General features: G+C 44.5%; 2 pseudogenes; one reads left to right on the top strand and one right to left on the bottom strand.

Moving 5' to 3' along the window:
* Positions 1-1,497: 1,497 nt before the first annotated feature.
* On the top strand, positions 1,498-2,511 carry LOC114614364 (annotated as a pseudogene).
* A 2,885-nt stretch (positions 2,512-5,396) lies between these two features.
* On the bottom strand, positions 5,397-5,830 carry LOC114614330 (annotated as a pseudogene).
* Positions 5,831-6,974: the final 1,144 nt, after the last annotated feature.

The raw sequence follows: 6,974 nt of genomic DNA, 5'->3' as shown, positions 1-6,974 counted from the left end.
GAGAGAGAGAGAGAGAGAGAGAGAGAGAGAGAGAGAGAGAGAGAGAGGAGAGGCTAAATAGTCCTTTTTATAGCAAGCCAGACCTACCTGGCTGTTGCTAGGTAACTGTTGGGCAGAGCCTATAAGAAATGCTAACATGCTAACAGTTACCATGTAGGTGCTGGGAACCAAATCCAGGTCCCCTGCAAGAGCAATAAGTTCTCTAACCATTGGGCCATCTCTCCAAAGCCTTGTTACTAATTTTTTTTTTTTTTAAGATAGAGACTTACTCTGCCACATAGGCTAACCTGCAACTCATTGTGTGCCCAGGCTGGCCTCAAACTCAAAAGCCATCCTTCTGCCTTAACCTCCTATGTGCTAGAATTATGGGTGTGAGCTATGACACTTGACTCTTCTAAGATCTTTAGGCAATCTTTACAAAATAATTCAGCTGCCTTTCTTCCTTCTCCTCCTCCTCCTCCTCCTCCTCCTTGAAAGGTAAATTCATTGAGCAGTCTGCAAGGGCAGCAGGCTAAGCAGTAACTAAGGTTGCCTGCCCCCAAAGGCTTCTTGATGGTAAATCTCTTCCTTCTCCGATCTATAGCAGGCTACAAGGCTCAATGGTTCTCCCCTCTCCCCAGGGCACTTGCAAATGAGGGGCTTCTGGAATCCAAGCTTAATTAACTTTATGTAAATCCTTCTCCTCTCCTCTTTTCTTAATAGGGCACAGTGCTAATCTTTGTTCTAGTGCCCTTTGGTGTTGGCTGGCCTCTGCATTTATGCACAAGGTCAGTGGTTTGGCTGGGGAGCGCACTTGGCAGGATGAACCCTGTCACTCATGAGCAGGGGAAACGGGTCTCTGCCCCATTCACTCCGTGGGGAGCTTCAAGGAACCAAAGGTTCACAGTTCACATAGTGTCTGTATTTGCTTCAACTGGGCTCTGAAAATAAGATTTTTTTATTTTATTTATCTATTTATCTATTTATTTATTTATTTATTTATTTATTTATTTTGGCTTGCAGCAATTAATTCAATGAGGTGCAAAAGGGCATGTCTCCTGTATTACTCAGAGGTTCCTACTGAGTGTCTTGGGGTTTTTACTGCTGTGATGAAACACTGTGACCAAAAGCAGCTTGTGGAGGAAAGCATTTATGTCACACTACCATGTAACAGTGTATCATCAAAAGCATTTATCTTAGGAATTCAAACAAGGGCAGGAACCTGGAGGCAGGAGTTGATGTGGAGGACATCCACGTGGTGCTATTTATGGCTTTAAAACTATATGTATACTGGGGCTGGAGAGATGGCTCAGCAGTTAAGAGCACTAACTGTTCTTCCAGAGGTCCTGAGTTCAATTCCCAGCAACCACATGATGGCTCACAACCATCTGTAATGGGATCCAATGCCCTCTTCTGGTGTGTCTGGAGACAGCGACAGCATACTAATATAAAATAAGTAAATAAAATCTTTTTTAAAAAGGTATTGAACTTGAGTTGGAAGAGGCGAGTCCGCTTGAAATGGAGGGCCATGATGCAAAGGAACTAGAGCAGCTGAGGAAGCCGTTTATTGGTGGTCCAAGCTTTGGAACCTCCGATGGTATCTTAGGAGAACATTTTGAGAAATGTTGTGTGGTAATGAGAGATCCCCAAAGAAAACGTTCCAGAGGCTTTGGCTTCGTGACCGACTCTTGTGTTGAAGAGGTGGATGCTGCAATGTGTGCTCGGTCACACAAGGTTGATGGGCGTGTGGTGGAACCAAAGAGAGCTGTTTCTAAAGAGGACCTTGTAAAGCCTGGTGCCCATTTAACAGTGAAGAAAATTTTTGTTGGTGGTATTAAAGAGGATATGGAAGAACATAATCTGAGAGACTACTTTGAAAAGTATGGCAAGACTGAAACTATAGAAGTGATGGAAGACAGGCAGAGTGGGAGAGAGAGAGGATTTGCTTTTGTAACTTTTGATGATCATGACACAGTTAATAAAATTGTTGTTCAGAAATACCACACTATTAATGGGCATAACTGTGAAGTGAAAAGGGCCCTTTCTAAACAAGAGATGCTGTCTGCTGGATCACAGAGAGGTTGTGGAGGTGGATCTGACAACTTTATAGGTCAGGGAGGAAACTTTGGTGGAAGAGGGGGCTATGGTGGTGGAGGTGGTGGCAGCAGGGGTAGTTATGGAGGTGGTGATGGTGGATATAATGGATTTGGAGGTGATGGTGACAACTATGGTGGTGGTCCTGGTTATGGTATTAGAGGATGTTATGGCGGTAGTGGACTGGGATATAGAAAGCAAGGTGGTAGATGTGGTGGTGGAGGAGGATCTGATGGTTACAATGAAGGAGGACATTTTGGTGAAGGTAACTATGGTATTGGGAGCAATAATGACTTTGGAAATTATAGTGGACAGCAGCAATTGAAGTATGGACCCATGAAGGGGGGCAGTTTTGGTGGAAGAAGCTCAGGCAGTCCCTATGGTGGTGGCTGTGAATCTGGAGGTGGAAGTGGTGGATATGGTAGCAGAAGGTTTTAAAACAAAACAGAAACGGCTATAGCAGGAGAGAGAGGGAGGAGTTGTCAGAAGAGCTGCAGGTTACTTTGAGACAGTCGTCCCAAATGCATTAGAGGAACTGTAAAAACCTGCCACAGAAGGAACAATGATCCAGAGTCAGAAAAGTTACTGCAGCTTAGACAGGAAAGCCTTCCTGTTCAGTACTGTCATAGTCACAGTTTGCAGAAAGTGCAGCTATCGATTAATGCAATGTATGTGGTGTCCATTAAATGTACATTCCTGGAAAAAAAAAGTTGTGTTAACAAGGTAGCCATGCAGTAAATCAGCTGATTAATGCTGGGCTACTGTTGCCCTTAGCACAGTGGCCCCCAAACCATCCTTCCCACCGTGCCCTTGATGAATGAAGTATAACAGCTGTCTTAATTTGATAAAATCTCAACCCTCAACTGCACTCCTTTTTAATATTCTATGGGCCTAACTCAGGGGTGAGGGCACACAGCATTACTTTATGTTGTGCAGTCAAACATGGGGATTTCAAGGACATGCCCATGTGAGATTGGATCTAATTCTGTTTGCTTTCTGATTTCTTGTCCTTCTTTTTCACACCTCTTCCAAACAGCATCTCCTGTAGCCCTTGCTATAGAGCTTGAACTTCTGATCCTCTTGCCTCACGTCCGTCTTAGGGATTTACTGCTGTGAACAGGAACCATGAGCAAGGCAACTCTTATTTTTTTTATTTTTTATTTTTTTTTTGGTTTTTCGAGACAGGGTTTCTCTGTGTAGCCCTGGCTGTCCTGGAACTCACTCTGTAGACCAGGCTAGCCTCAAACTCTCAAACTCAGAAATCCACCTGTCTCTGCCTCCCAAGTGCTGGGATTAAAGGCGTGCGCCACCACTGCCCGTGCCCGGCAAGTCAACTCTTATAAAGGACAACATTTAATTGGGGCTGGCTTATAGGTTCAGAGGTTCAGTTCATTATCATCAAGGTGGGAGCATGGCAGCATCCAGGCAGGCATGGTCCAGGAGGAACTGAGAGTTCTACATCTTCATCTGAAGGCTGCTAGGAGAAGACTGGCATCCTCAGGCAGCAAGGAGGAAACTCTCAAAGCCCACCCCAACTGTAACATACTTCCTTCAACAAGGCCACACCTCCAAATAGTGCCACTCCCTGATCCAAGCATATTCAAACCACCACATTCCACTCCCTAGGGTCCGTAGGCTTGTTCAAACACATGCGTCTAGAGGACCATATCTAAACATAGCATAATATCAAATACATTTAATCCAATTTCAAAAGTCCCTTTGGTCTATAGCAGTCTCAACAATGTTAGAAGTCCAACGTTCAAATTCTTGTCTGAGATTCATTCAATCACTTAACTGTAATCCTCTGTAAAGTCAAAATCAAAGAGCAGATCACATACCTTAAACATCACATACCATTCCGAAATGTCATTGTGAGGAAATCCTGGAACAAACAAGACTAAAAAACAGCTGGGCAAACTTGAATCTCTGTCTCTGCATGCCCGAGGTGAAAGCCTTCTTCAGATCCCCAACTCCATTGTTGACTGCAACACAATCCTCTTTTGCTGGTTTCACTCCCTGTTTGCAGCTTTCCTCAGCAGATAGCCCACGGCTCTGGCGTCTTTAACATCTTGGTGTCTCCAAGGCAACTTCGGCATTACATCTTCTCGGTCCAATGTCTGGGATCTACACATGATCTTGTGGGCTCCTCCAAAGGGCTTGGGTCACATCTCCAGCTCTGCCCTCTGTAGTACTCTAGGCTCTGGTTGACTCCACTCCACTGCTGCTGCTGTTCCTGGTGATCATCCCATGGTACTAGAATCTCTAGTGTACTGGGGTCTTCTGCTGCAACTAGGCTTCACCAACAGCCTCTCATAGGATCTCATAGGCATAGTTGAGGTGCCAAGCCTCAACTTCTTTGCATGACCTCTTCAGTCCTGGGCCATCAACTGCAACTCAGGTAGCACCTTCACAGTGGCCTTCTCTGGGCTCTCACAGTGCCAGGCCTCAGCTGCTCTCCATGATCCCTTCATACCTTCAAAACCAGTACTACCTGGGTGATTCTTACACATTACCAAGTCCAGGTGCAGCATGAGGTACAACCTTGCCTATTTCTGGAACAGTTTCTTTCTTTCTTTTTTCTTTTTTCTTTTTCTTTCTTTCTTTCTTTTTTTTTTTTTTTTTTGGTTATTTGAGACAGGATTTCTCTGTGTAGTCCTGGTTGTCCTGGAACGCACTCTGTAGACCAGGCAGGCCTCAAACTCAGAACCGCCTGTCTCTGCTTCCCAAGTGCTGGGATTAAAGGCATTTGCCACCACTGCCCAGCCAGTTTCTTTGTGTTCTTAAAAAACACTTCCCAGGCTGAGCGGTGGTGGTGCATGCCTTTAATCCCAGCACTTGGGAGGCAGAGGCAGGCAGATTTCTGAGTTTGAGAGTTCGAAGCTAGCCTGGTCTACAGAGTGCGTTCCAGGACAACCAGGACTACACAGAGAAACCCTGTCTCGAAAAACCAAAACCAAACCAAAACAAACAAACAAACACACACAAAAAAACCCAACAACAACAACAAAAAACACTTCCCAGAAGATGATCATCACTTCTCAGTGATGACGGTCTTTTTTTTTTTTTTCCGAGACAGGGTTTCTCTGTATCGTCCTGGCTGTCCTGGAACGATGGTCTTTTCTTAATCACTGATTCTTAGCTCTAGCTCACCAACATCAATTGTCCCAGTAGTCCCTTTTTTTTTTTTTTTTACTCTAAAGCCAGAGCCACATGGCTATGCTGCTGAGTTCTGCTTCTTGCAGCAGCTGGAATATGGCCCCCTGGTTCTATTATATTATCACCAGCTTTCTGTTTTCTTTTTTTTCTTTTTTTTTTTTTTCACAGTCCACGAAGGCTTTTTATTTATGCTTTACATTTAAAAAAAGAATCCCAGGATTTTCCCTCCAGTATGTTTTCGTCTTGCCTCTTCATGGTCCATGATGCCAGCAGAAGTTGTCAGCACAATGAAACCAAACTGGCGTGATGGGAGCAGATTGTTCTGCCATATCTCTAGGTCTTTGAGTTGAACATCAAATCTAGGGCTTATAACTCCACACTTGTTCAACCTGCCAGTGAGGTTCACCACTATCTTCCCAGCTCTGTGATCATCAATAATCTCGAATTCACCGATGTAACCATGCTTCATCATCACAGTTAAGAACCCAACGATGACTTTAGAACACGGCCTGATGAGGACCTGGCGTTTGCCTCGCTTTTCGGCGTTGTTAATGCTCTTGAGAGCATCCGCCAGAACATTCATTCGCACCATGGTGACGGCGAGGGAAGGCGAGGGAAGATGGCAGAAAGACCTTTTTTTTTTTTTAAGATTTATTTATTTATTATATATGAATACACTGTAGCTGTCTTCAGACACACCAGAAGAGGGCATCAGATCTCATTACAGATGGTTGTGAGCCACCATGTGGTTGCTGGGAATTGAACTCAGGACCTCTGGAAGTGCAGTCAGTGCTCTTAACCACTGAGCCATCTCTCCAGCCCGCTTTCTGTTTTCCAACTTCTTCACTGCCTAAGCTTGGCTGTCCTGGAACTTGCTCTGTAGATTGATCTTGAACTCAGATCTGTATGGCTCTGTTTCCTGATTGCTAGGATCAATGGAGTGTACCACCATGCCTGGACTTAAGTTTTTCTATGCTTGGAACTCACTCTTTACCAGGATGATCTTGAACTCAGAGATCTCCTTGCCTCTGTTACCTGGAATTAAGAGTGTGTATCACCATACTTGGACTTAAGCTTAGCATTCCTTTTTCTTTCATTCCCCCAACATAGTATTTTATTAATTATTTGGGGATGCCATACAATCCAAGCAAGTCCCACTTGCTTCCCATTTCTACCTCCCATCTTTGAACCCCCTGCAAAAACAAAAATTTTAAAAGCAAAAACCAAATCTACCAAATCCAATTTGTATTGCTCATATAACTCACTGGAGCATGGTCAAACTCCTAGTAGCCAACCCCTTAAAGATAACTGAGACCAGGCTGGAGAGATGGCATAGTGCTTAAGAGCACTGACTGTTCTTCCTAAAGGTCCTGAGTTCAATTTCCAGAAACCAGGAGGGCATCGGATCCCATTCCAGATGGTTGTGAGCCACCATGTGCTTGCTGGGAATTGAACTCAGGACCTGTGGAAAAGCAGCCTTCTTGTTTTGATGTTTTGATTTTTGAGACTGGGTTTGTCTGTGTAGCTCTGGCTATCCTGGAGCTTGGCTAACTCCAAACTCAGATTTCCGTCTACTCTGTCCCGAGCACGCTGAGTTTCAAGACCTGTGCCACCATACCTGACAATTACCTTTTTTTTTTTTTTTTTAACCTGCCAGTTAAACTGTAGTCTGTCTGACCAGCAAGCTCTGATGACCTACTTTTCTCTGCCTCTTCAGCGTTGGGTTATCAGCATCTGCGCTATGC

This window comes from Grammomys surdaster, unplaced genomic scaffold (genome assembly GCF_004785775.1).
Source record: "Grammomys surdaster isolate TR1022 unplaced genomic scaffold, NIH_TR_1.0 126313, whole genome shotgun sequence".
Taxonomy (NCBI): Eukaryota; Metazoa; Chordata; class Mammalia; order Rodentia; family Muridae; genus Grammomys; species Grammomys surdaster.
This window is presented reverse-complemented; position numbering and strand designations above follow the sequence as displayed.